This window comes from Geotrypetes seraphini, chromosome 6 (genome assembly GCF_902459505.1).
Source record: "Geotrypetes seraphini chromosome 6, aGeoSer1.1, whole genome shotgun sequence".
NCBI classification, from domain to species: Eukaryota; Metazoa; Chordata; class Amphibia; order Gymnophiona; family Dermophiidae; genus Geotrypetes; species Geotrypetes seraphini.
In genome coordinates, this window is record NC_047089.1 from 147,083,006 (window position 1) to 147,096,098 (window position 13,093).

The window sequence follows — 13,093 nt, forward strand, 5'->3', positions numbered from 1 at the left end:
TGTGTCTACCATTTAAGTGAAGGAAAAAAAACAAAAACATACAAGCCATAAGGAGGGAGCAACAATCTTAAAAGAATGAGAGGAGATAGTAATGAAGTACGTTAAGGATTCAGTCTGTTGAATAGTTGAGTTTTAATCTGCTTTCTAAAATTGAGATATGAAGAGGCATCAAGCACAATTTGGGCGAGCCATGAATTTAGTTTAGCCACCTGAAAAGAGAAAGTTCTTTCGAAGAATCTTTTAAGATGACATGATTTTAGTGCGGGAAAAGCAAACAGATGTATTCTGCGTGAGCTCTTATTGTTGTAACTCAGGTTGAAGTGAGGGTAAAGATAATCCGGTGACATACCAAATAATGTTTTGTAGCAGATGCATGAGAACTTAAATAGCACTCTGGATTCAAATGGCAGCCAGCGCAATTTGTGGTAAAAAGGGGCGATGTGTTCCCATTTCTTCAAGCCAAAGATGAGACGGATGACTGTATTTTGGACCAACCTCAACTTCCTGGAGATTTTCTTGTAGGCACCTAGGTATATGATGTTACAGTAATCCAGAGCACTCAGAATAGAAGATTGTACCAACAGACTTTTTTATGGTGCGGAGTTTCCAAAGCACCGAGATACTTTTCTTAAATACTAGAGTGTTTCTCCAGTGTGAGATGCTTGTCTAAAGTGACTCCTAGAATTTTTAAGGATTGCTCAATACCATAATCCAGCCCATTCACATGTAACGTAGTTTCCTTGATTTTGTCATTCGGAGCTGCCAAGAAAAATTTAGTTTTTTCTGGATTTAACTTTAATCTAAATGCTGACATTCAAAGTTCAACCTGATTTAGAATAAATGATAGAGAATTTAGCAGCTCTGATGAAAAGCAGGTTAGCGGAATGTCTATGGTGATGTTGTCTGCGTAGATAAAAAATTTGAGCTTTAGACTCTGCAAGGGGTTTCCTAGGGAGGCAAGATAGATGTTAAACAGGGTGGGGGACAAGAGGGAGCCCTATTACCCATCGAATTTCGTTCAAAATATTACTGCTAGTTTTCAAATCTATGACCTATAATGAACCCCAGTTCATTACTAGAATGCTCATTCCATACAACGTTTCACGGACCCTCCGATCAGCTTCCAACAATCTATTAACAGTTCCATCCCTGAAAATAATTGGAACTAGAAGACAAGACATGTTTTCAATTATTGCCCCTCTTTTGTGGAACTCTATGCCCCAGTACATAAGAGACATAAAGGACCTCTTTTCTTTTAAAAGAGCTTTAAAAACGTATCTTTTTAAGGATGCTTTTAATATATGACCCCCAGACATAGAATTTTTTGTCCCTAGGCTTGACATCCTACAATTTTGTTTTTGTTTTGTTTTTTTCTTTTTTTTTTCTTCTTTTACCCTTCCTTGAGTTATTTCCCTTTAATGTTTTTTTTCTTCTACAAACATATTGTAACTTTCCCCCCCAATCCTCTCGATTCATGTATGTTAACCCAGTATGTTTTTATTTAAAGTCATTTATTTGTCTTTCTATTCTATTTGAATTGTACATCGCTTAGATATTCAATAAGCGATTTATCAAGCACTAATAAAACTTGAAACTTGACCCAACCGTAGGAAAAAGTATCATCCTTAAACACCTTATAGGATCTATTTTCCAGAAACCCATGGTACCAACTGAGAACATGGCCTGAGATTCCAATGGCTGTCAGACAGTCCAGCAGAGTAGAATGGTCAACGAAGTCAAATGCACTACTCAGATCAAGTTGCAATATCAGAGCACTTGATCCTTGGCTGAAAAGTAGGTGAAGGTAATCAAACAGAGAAGCTATGATTGTTTTGGTACTGCTAATACTCGCTGTAAAACTTGTGTCAAAGAGAGCTTCCATCTGGCATTTGTAAGATGTAGAGAATGGGTTAGGGTTAGGGTTAGGGGACATGGATGTGTGGTTAAAATCGCAGTCACAGTAAAAATGTAGAAGAAACATAAACAGAAGCTTGGGGGTTGCAGCTCGTGCCAGGAACGCTACAGAGGTACGGGGGAAGGGAAGCGGCACATGTGCAGCAGGAGAGAGCAATGAAGGAGCGTGTGAAGGTGGGGGGTAAAGAAGAGGGCAGGGGAGGGGTGCCACTGTCCCGTGCGCCTCTCATCCTCGCTACGTCACTGACTGTTCAAACTCCTTTTTAGCTTTTACCTGCCTTAAAGCAGTCTTTCCCATGCCCGTTTCCTCTGCCTTGTGTCTTCTCTGTAGCACTCTAGGGATTAGCTTTCATCTCAATCTTTTTTTTAGCTCTGGCACACTAGATGGAGCAAATGTTTTTCATGACATATTATAATTCAGATTATAAAATTGCAAAACCCAACAAAAAATTAAATTTGAGAGTTATTTATTTAAGCTATATGGGCAATTTCAACAGTGGTGAAACTAATGCAGATAGAATAGAATTGCTAATCAATGCGAAGGATGCGCTTGTTTTTGAGTGCAAATTAACTCAAAATGCAGCTTGATAGTCAACAAGCAAACACACACATCCACCATCTGCAGTTGTTCTCTTTTCTTCGATTTAATTTCTGTCAGAGCTGAAAGTCCAAGTTCACAGAGATAAGAAGATCCAAATGGTAACAATCCTTGATTGCTTTGTTGCTCAAGTTAGGATAACTGCTGCATAAAAATAAAACCAAAATTACTTTTCGTTCGTTTTCAAGGACCAATCACATCAAAGAATGATGTTTGTCTGGGCAGTTCTATCCTTACTTACATAGATGCTCATAACATCGACAGACTCTTGTGTTCATGATGTTAACTATTCTACTTTATACTTATGAAGGGAATTTTTAAAAATAAAGTAAAATCTCTTGTGGCACACCCGGAATCTCCTCGGAGCACACTACTGTGTTGTGGCATACAGTTTGAGAGACACTGCTCTAAACTCTTTTTCTCTCTTTCTGTACAAAACTTTTTTTACAGGTACCTGGTTCTCAGCCTTCTTCAGGTTCTACCTTACTTCCCACTGCCTTTGTCTCTATACACCTACCTGGGGATTAGCTTCTCCAAGCCCTCTTACTATGAAAGCAGAGTGGCCACCAAGGCACAGTAAACTTGACAGCTTTTTCCTGACTTCTGAAAACATTTGCCTCTTGGGACTTGCTTCTCCTCCAAGCCTTCCCTTCCAAGCTGCAGGCAATTTTACATCTCATAGGGCTCCTCCCTTCTCTGTGCTTCCAGCTAATGTACTGCTGGCTTGGTTCACAGTTTCTCTCTCTCTCTCTCTCTCTCTCTCTCTCTCTCTCTGTCTCTCTCTCTGCAAACTAGTTGACTCACCTGTGAGAAATAGTCTCTGCTATTACCTTTCATAGGATCTTTATCTTCCTTCCCCAAGCTATATGTCTGAACAGGTTCCTGAGTTTTGTTTCCTACCTGCCCCCTCCTCCCAGGGCTTCTGCTTATTCCAGCTCCCTGTATTTGCTAGAACTGTAACAGCAAAAAATTGTAGGTAAGGTTTTTCCCTGTTTCTTCCTGCTTTACTGGGGACAGGGAAAACTGCTAGATCTTCCTGCCTTCTCTCTTCTCCTTATTCTATGATGGGGCTTCCCTGTCACAGTATATAGAGAGAAGGAGAGAGAAATTACTATGCTTTCAACCTCTATCTCTCTCTTTTCTTCCCCACCCTCCCCTCCTTCAGACAGGAAGAACATTCCTGGAAGGTAGAGGAGGAGGTTCTTCTTATCCTTCCCCTCCCCTTTCAGACAAGAATAGCAACCTGGGAAGAGCAGCCCAGAAGCTGGAAGAGTAGCCTTCTTCTCATCTTCTCCCTTCCTCCTCCAGGTTAGAAGAGTAGCCCTGGAGCTGGGAGAGCAGCAACGAACAGCCAAATCCTGAGGCAGCTTCTGAGCTTCTATGGGTGTTTTCTTTTTAATTTTACACTGAAACAGGAAGGTGATCGTGTCCTGGCTGTGTAGGGCTGCTGCAGCCCTGGGAAGGTGAACTTTCCATCAGAGGAAGAGGAGTGGCTGCCACTGTTCAGGGAGCACATTGGAAATTATGTTAAAATTCAAGACCCAAGACTTCTTCTCCAGGTGAGTTCATTTTATTTTATTGTTGTTTGAAGGCAGGTAAAAATTGGTTTTCAGGTAAAGATTGTATAAATAGTTTAAAAACTGGACTCACAGATCTCACAGGGAATCCTCATGTTGTCTTTTTTAAACTTTATTTAGTTTTTAATGCCAACAAAAAGTGCAATACAATTTATATACAAATAATGATAATCAACAAAGCACTTATAATCAATCAATATCTATACAAAAGATAAAAATTTCCTCCCCCATCCATCATTACTATTGGGAATAATACCAAAACAAAAGATATTATCCCCTCCCGCTCCCAACCCCCCGGATGTATGGGTGAAAAAACAACAGAAAATAAAGATAAAGGATGCTAAATCAAAGTACTTAAGTAAAAGTAAACGTAAATGCATATTTTGATAGTTAAGTAAAAGTAAAAAGTATAAAAAATGTTTTAAAAAATGTATTCAAGTAAAAAGTTAAGTGCCTAACGTAATACTTTTTGAGTAAAAAGTAACAGTATTTTTAATCTTATTACTTTGCTTATTTTAATTCCCCTTTAATGTCTTATTACCCTTTTGTACTTTCCTTTGATGTTTCTTCTTTACCTTACAAATTGTATTTAATCCCTCCTTACCTTGTGTTAACAATATTAATTTTTAGTTTTTTAAGTTTATTTATTAATTGTATGGACTGTTTTGTTACCTAATCTATGTAATTTTTTTAAAATGTTCACCGCTTAGAAACTTTGTCTAAGGCGGTTAATCAAGCCATCTAATAAACTTGAAACTTAACAGTATCACAACTACAATGGATGTTCATAAAGAATTGCTACCAGCTTCAGCTTCATCTCCATCGGTTATTGGAAAAATAATGAAGTGTTGCTGAAGGAAAAGATAGTGAATTTCAACTTTATTATTATTTGATATCCCACAAATCAAATCCTATCTAAGTGGCTTACAATCCAAATTGATATATAAAAAAACAAATAAAAATGAAATCTAATACAAACATAACATGAAATAGGGAAGAACTACAATTTATGATAGAAAAGAAAAAAGGGAGCAGGATAATGCAAGAAGTTAGGTCTGTGTTCCAGCATGTTCTACAGTACTTGTAAAATTAAATACATTCTAAAATGCTTATGAATAGACATTGGTGAATAAAAATGTTTTAAGATTTTTTTAAAAAAATATATTAAGTGAAGTTCCGGTCCCTGAACAGAAACGATGGAACTACGAAGGGAATCTAAAAAATCACTCTAAGGGCTCCTTTTACAAAGGTGCGTTAGGGCCTTAATGCGCGGAATAGCGATGCTACACCTTAACGCCAGCATTGAGCTGGCCTTAATTCTAGAAGCGTAGCGCGGGTTTAGCGTGCACTAAAAACGCTAGCGTACCTTAGTAAAAGGAGCCCTAAATGTAGGAACTATAAGACGATTCTGATTGAGAGATCTAAGTATTCGCGAAGGAGTGTAAAACTAATAAAAGGATTTTGTAAGTAATATGATGTAATATTGGTAGAGAATGGACTGATTTGAGTAATGGAGTAACATGATCATATTTTTTGTGACCAGTTATATGTTTTATGGCTATCGAATCTAATAGGCTATGTGATCCAAGGCAACATGGTTTTACTAAAGATAAATCATGCCAAACGAATCTGATTGAATTCTTTGACTGGGGAACCAGAGAATTAGATCAAGGATGTAATTTACTTAGATTTCAGCAAAACCTTTGACATAATTCCATTTAGGAGGCTCTTGAATAAACTTGACGGGCTGAAGTTAGGACCCAAAGTGGTGACCTGAATTAGAAACTGGTTGATGGACAGATGCTAAAGGGTGTTGGTTAATTGAATTCACTTGGAGGAAGGAAAATTAGTAGTGGAGTGCCTCAAGGATCAGTGCTGGGGCTGGTTCTGTTCAATATGTTTGTGAGCAGCATTGCCGAAGGGTTAGAATATAAGGTTTGTCTTTTTGTGGAAGATACCAAAATTTGTAACAGTATGGACTCCCCTGAGGCAGTGGAAATCATGAAAAAGTTGGAAGAATGGTCTAATGTTTGGCAACTATAATTAAATGTAAAGAAGTGGAAAGTGATGCATTTAGGGAGTAGAAATCCGAGGGAGATGTATGTGCTAGGAGGTGAGAGGCTGATATGCACGGTGGAGAGAGGGACCTTGGGACAATAGTATCTGGGGATCTGAAGGTGACAAAACAATGTGACAAGACACTGGCTTTATCCAGCAGGATTGCTGGGCAGAGAGGCAAAACCAACAGAAGAAATGAGGTGTTGATACCTCCGTACAAGTCGTTGGTGAGGCACTGCTTGGATAAAGAAGACTTGAAGTGGTCCAGAGGAAGGTGATGAAAATGGTAGGAAGTTTGCACCACAAGACGTATGAAAAGACATGAATATGTACACTCTAGAGGAGAGGAGGGGTAGGGAAGATATGATACAGGCCTTTAAATACTTGAAAGGTATTTATATAGAACCAAATATTTTCCAGAGAAGGGAAAATGGTAAAACTAGAGGGCATAAATTGAGGCTGGGGGATATAGACTTAGGAATAATGTTAGGAAATTATTTTTCATGGAGAATGTGGTTGACGCCTGGAATGCCCTTCCGAGAGAGGTGGTGGAAATGAAATGGAACTGGAATTCAAAATAAGCATAGGATGAACACAGAGGATCTCTAATTAGAAAATGAATGGCATAAATTGAAAAACATAAGAATAGCCCAAGACATCAATCAGTTACTTTCACATCTTAATTAACAGAATGTGGGCTGGAGACGATTTCCTTGTTTAATTTAAGGAGGAGTGAAAGGAATATTAAGGGGAGGGTGCCAGTAGGAGGGCCTGGGCATCCCTCCTGCCTTGCGATGTTCGGGGAAGGGTTCGCGGGTGCCAGACAGGAGGGACTGGGCATCCCTTCTGCTGCACGATGTTTGGGGGAGGGGTTTGGAAGGAGAGATTTGGCATTCCTCCTGCCGGTAGTCTTTGCGGGGGGTGGGTACAGGTTGCCACTAAACGTATCGCAGCAGAGAGATCCCTTGCCATAATAAACTCAGCAGCAACTTGATTCTGTAACCGGTATCTGTAACATGGATGTTGGATAAAGAATCAGATCCTTAGGCGGGCTTAGGTGCGATTCTATATAGGACGCCCATTTGCGATTCTCAAAAGCCCTTAGGCAGCTTCTGAGACCGCACATCCTATACAGAATCCGGGCTCCAGTGGACAAAACATCTCACTAGAAGTCCAGGAAAATGGTTTTCATTATTGGCACTCGGATGTCCTGGCGATTAGTACATCCAAGTGCTGACTTAGGCGGTATTTTGGATGTTTTCATTTTTTTGATTATGCCCCTGTAACGCTATAAATATGAAACTGTTTGCATCCCACATAGTTTTAAATGTGTCCTAATTATATAAGAAGCAATGTACATGCATGAAAAGTTAAAAAATTGCTTCCAAGATGTCTGCTTATTGTATTGTGATGTAGTAGTGTTTTCTCTGAAAGGCAGAAGTTTCAATTACAGTATCATTGTATTTTTGCCATTGAAAGCTGATGACCTCTTGATTTCAGGTGGCTTGGATTTTTGTAAATAGCAGTTGCCACCCTGAGCTATTTTCAATCTGAGGTGTGGCTTGGAAGTTGTTGGCTGACACATATGAGTTGGTATACAGTGTGTGACAGTGCCTGTTAATTGCAAAATTCAGTATATCACTTATGCAAGGATCCAATGTTTGGTTTTCTAAGCAACAATGTTCATTGTCCTGTGCAGAATTTGTGGTGACAAAGAAGCTGATTGTGGACAGGAAAGAACATAAGAATTGCCACTGCTGGGTCAGACCAGTGGTCCATCATGCCCAGCAATCCGTTCCCATAGCGGCACCTAGCCCTAACTGAGACTAGCCCTACCAGCACACGTCCTTGTTCAGCAGGAACTTGCCTAACTTTGTCTTGAATCCCTGGAGGGTGTTTTCTCCTACGACAGCCTCCGGAAGAGCGTTCCACTTTTCCACCACTCTCTAGATGAAAAAGAACTTCCTTACGTTTGTACGGAATCTATCCCCTTTAACTTTAGAGAGTGCAAAACAAATCAAAGTTCATTGTTTTAAGAACAATGGGTCCCATACATAAAAGAATACAGCTGAATACAGTAGAGGTTCATCTGGACACTCAGGCCCTGATTCTCCAAAGTGCATCCCGATTTTAGGCAGCTGAAGGCCTCCTACAGCTGTCTAATCAGCCAATCAGGATGCACGTTTAAAAAAAAAAAAAATGCTCCACAGACAAGCCTGAAGGCGCCTCTGGGAGCCTAGGGAGACCCACAAGATGCCTAAGCTCGTCTAAGGGCCTTAGGCGGACCTTAAGCTGAACCTAGGCGTCCCTACGCGTCTCCCTAGTAGAGGAGAAGCTTAAAATGTAGGCCCGCCCCTTCCCGGTCCATCCCGCCGAAGCCCTAAGGCCTGATTGGCCCAGGCTTCTAGAGCCTGGGCCAATCAGGCCTTAGGCTTCGGCGGGATGGGCCGGGAAGGGGCGGGCCCGCTTCATTTCGACGAGGCGTGCCTGCCGGCTCAAGACGTGCAAGACCCATCTAAGAACAGGTTTGGTGGAGTGGAGGTTTGGGGGTTGTTAGCGCCGGGGAGGGGGGTGCGTCTTCGGGCAGGAGGGATTGGGCACCCTTCTGCCAGCTATAGATATTGTCGGGGGGGGAGATCAGTAATGTCGGGGGGGGGGGGGGGCGGTTGGTAGTGTCGGGGGGGGGGGCGGGCGGTAGTGTCGGGGGGGTGCGTCTTCGGGCAGAGGGTTTGGGCACCCTCCTGGTCAGGGGGCCGTGGCTCGCTATACTTATAGCGGCAGAGAGATCCCTTGCCGCGATAAGTGTAGCGGGCCATGTCTAATCTAACCCGTTTCTCTAACCCGCATCTGTAACATGGACGCCGGTTACAGAATCGGGGTTTAGTTTAGGCCGATTCTGAATAGGACGCCTCTCCCAGGCGTCCTATTCAGAATCAGGGCCTAGGTGTCTTGCGGGCCTCGCCTTCAATATAGGCGGCCTGCCTGGGGAGCATTTTTTTTAAAAAATGTGCATCCCGATTGGCTGATTAGACAGCTGTAGGACGCCTACAGCTGCCTAAAATCGGGACGCACTTTTAGAGAATCAGGCCCTCAGTAATTAAGAAAAAATCAAAAAGAATAAAAGATAAGAATAACTGGAATGATGATGGCAACTACTGCACAGTACAGCAGTCATAGTTTCATAGTTTATTAACATTTTGATTAACTGCAAATCATAGAATTCGAAGCACTGTACAAGTGAATAAAACATAAAAAAAGGGGAAACAATCTCCCAATCAGACAGGACTCAACGAAGGCTATACATTAAACAAAGGGAAAGCTTGCACATAAAAGGAGTGGGGGGGGAGGAGGGGAAGAAAACTACAATATTGTAAAGGAAAGAAGACACTAATGGAAAAAAACAAACAAACAAGGAGGAAAGGGGATGGGGTAGAGGAAAATAGCAACAAAAAGTACTTATTAACATAGAACCTGGAGAATCCATAGATATGGTAAAAAGGAATTGTGAAGTAAAAAGGAGAGGACAGCTGACTGTAATATGGCTGAACATTGACCTTCTGATTATGAATGTCCAACCAGAGGCCATCTATGCTCACCCAAGAAGCCAGTAGCCTATTGAAGACTGATAGCGGCAGGAACCACAAGGAGACAGTTAAAATGGCAACATCAGAATTTCCAGAACTAGTGAATATATGTGATTTTAACATAGGCTGAGAAATGGCAATGCTGAAAATACAAGATTCAACTTGTTTTCCCCCCATGTCCCTCCCCCAAGTCACATTCATTTTCCTTGCTTTGTTTCCTAATATTTCTGGAGAGGTAAAAGATACAGGGGGAAGTGCTGAGTTTTGTTGTGGGTGTGAGTTTGGGGACTAAGCAGGTACATACTTCAAATGGGGTGATTAAAGGGCAGAGCTGAACAGCTGCCAGTTTACTGAGTTCTAGGAGACAGATTCTTGGCCAGTCCTGGAGTTCTGAGTTATTTATTTATTTTAAAAATCTCTTACTCACTAACATCTTACAAGTCTGAGCGAGTTACAGGAAAACACTCGTAATTTAAAACATATAATCAATCGAACATCAGACATACGAAAGACTATAAGACATTAAAATGCAGTCTTTAATAAAGAAAAAAAAAAGTAATGAAAAGATAAGAAATACAAATTGACAAATTACAAATTAAAGAATCTAAAAGAACATGCAAAATACCCAAAACAAGGCTGGCCAAGTCTCCTTGCTGGAGTTGGGAAACTTGGCTCTGGTGCTGCAAGCTGAGAACCTGCTAGGCAAGTCATTTTCACCCTCTACTACCTATGAAGGCAGTGGGATAGGTTTCAAAGGAATTTGCCCAGGCAATTATAATTAGCTTGGTAAATTCCTCAGGCTGAAACTCTCATTCACTTAGGGTGTGATTCTATATATGGATGGATGGATGATGTCACTGAGTTGAGAAATCCACCCTGTGATGTTTCACAGCAGAGTACAGGAATAGTTTGCCACTGCCTTCTCACACACAGTGTGTGGTTCCACTATGGGACTATAGCTGAACTGCTTCAACTAATAGCCAATCTGTCAATCAGATCGGGGAGGATTCCGGAAAACTGGAAGGTGGCGAATGTTACGCCGATCTTCAAGAAAGGTTTGAGGGGAGATCCGGGAAACTACAGACCAGTGAGTCTGACTTCGGTATCGGGAAAGATGATAGAGGCGCTGATAAAGGACCGCGTCATTGATCACCTTGACGGATACAATCTGATGAGGACCAGTCAGCACGGCTTCAGCAAAGGACGATCTTGCTTGACGAACTTGCTGCAGTTCTTCGAGGGGGTAAACAGGCAGATAGACAAGGGTGATCCGGTTGACATTGTATATCTGGATTTTTAGAAGGCGTTCGACAAGGTTCCGCATGAACAACTACTTCAAAAAATTGAGAGCCATGGAAAAGAGGGTGAAATACTCATGTGGATTAAAAACTGGCTAGCGGATAGGAAACAGAGAGTGGGGGTAAATGGACAATACTCGGACTGGAAGAACGTCACCAGTGGGGTGCCGCAGGGCTCGGTACTTGGACCCGTGCACTTTAACATAAACAATCTGGAAATGGGTATGACGAGGAGGTGATTAAATTTGCAGACGATACGAAGTTAGTCAGAGTGAAAACGCGGGGGGATTGTGAAGACCTGCAATATAACCAAGCGATATAACCATGCTCGAGAAATGGGCAGCGACATGGCAAATGAGGTTCAATGTGGATAAGTGTAAGATAATGCATATCGGTATCAAAAATCTCATACACAAATACAAGATGTCTGGGGCAGTACTTGGAGAGACCCCCCAGGAAAGAGACCTGAGAATACTGGTCGACAAGTCAATGAAGCCGTCTGCGCAATGTGCAGCGGCGGCAAAAAGGGCAAACAGAATGCTAGGAATGATTAAGAAGGGGATCACGAACAGATCGGAGAAGGTTATCATGCTGCTGTACCGGGCTATGGTACACCCTCACCTGGAATACTGCGTCCAGTACTGATCGCCGTACAAGAAGAAGGACACAGTACTACTCGAAAGGGTCCAGAGAAGAGCGACTAAAATGGTTAAGGGATTGGAGGAGTTGCCTTGCAGTGAGAGATTGGAGAAATTGGGCCTCTTCTCCCTTGAAAAGAGAAGACTGAGAGGGGACATGATTGAAACATTCAAAATACTGAAGGGAATAGACTTAGTAGATAAAGACAGGTTGTTCAACCTCTCCAAGATAGAGAGAATAAGAGGGCACTCTCTGAAGTTAAAAGGGGATAGATTCCGTACGAACATAAGGAAATTGTTCTTCACCCAGAGAGTGGTAGAGAACTGGAATGCTCTTCCGGAGTCTGTTATAAGGGAAAACATGCTCCGGGGATTTAAGACAAGGTTGGACAAGTTTCTGCTGAACTGGAACGAATGTAGGTAGTGCTGGTCTCGGTTAGGACACAGGTCTTTGACCTGGGGACCGCCGTGTGAGCGGACTGCTGGGCGCGATGGACCACTGGTCTGACCCAGCAGCGGTTGTTCTTATGTTGCCCCCTCAGTTTACAGCACCTGGTATTCCCAGGCAATCTCCCATCTAGGTACTAGCCAGGCCTGATCCTGCTTAGCTTCCAATAGTAAGAATAGGCCTACCCAGGGCAGCCAGGCCATAGGCTGATTCAATATAAAGTGCCAAAAAAATCAGCTCCAAGTAGAATGGCACTTAGTGCAATTCTACAAGGTACAGTTACCTTTTATAGAATCCAGCTAAGTGCCAGTGTATCACATAACTTTTAGGGACAACCATTTAGGCCAAGGAAAACCAGGCCTAAATTCCAGTGCCTAACTTGTGCATGCAACAGGTATATTCTGCAACTGCGCCTAACTTTTAGGAATGCTCACTATCCACCCATTCCCCTCCTCTGGTCATGCCTTCTTTTCAAATTTACACACTAGAACTGGCACATACTTTTTATAGAATTGTGCTTTCCAAGGTGTGCACTAACTTTTAATTATTGCCAATTAGCTTCAATTATGAGGTATTAATTGTCAATTATCTGTGCTGATTAGGCCTATTAAACAATTAAGTTGCACATGAAAATCAGCTGTGTGCACTGATTTGCAAACACACAACATAACATAGAAACATGATGGCAGATAAAGGCCAAATGGTGGTGTGCCTCAAGGTTCAGTTCTTGGGCCTGTTCTTTTTAACATTTTTGTAAATGATATTGCTGAAGGACTGTCAGGTAAGATTTACCTCTTTGTGGATGATACCAAAATCTGCAATAGTGTAGACACACCTGATGGTGTGAATAACATGAGGAATGAACTAGCAAACTTGAAGAATGGTCTGAAATTTGGCAGCTAAGATTTAATGCTATGAAATGCTGTAAAACCCCAAGAGAATGGTACAGTTTAGGAGGTGAAGAACTTCTGTGCACGA

General features: G+C 41.7%; 1 protein-coding gene across 2 annotated transcripts in view; it reads left to right on the forward strand.

Moving 5' to 3' along the window:
• The first annotated feature begins 3,312 nt into the window (after nucleotides 1–3,312).
• LOC117363168 (interleukin-1 receptor type 1-like) overlaps nucleotides 3,313–13,093 on the forward strand; it is a 77,228-nt gene continuing 67,447 nt past the window's right edge. The window contains exons 1-2 of one of the 2 annotated variants that reach the window (XM_033950521.1): nucleotides 3,313–3,488; nucleotides 3,821–4,071. The gene's annotated coding sequence lies outside the window, so the exon portion shown is untranslated. The other variant, XM_033950520.1, reaches the window with a different exon arrangement.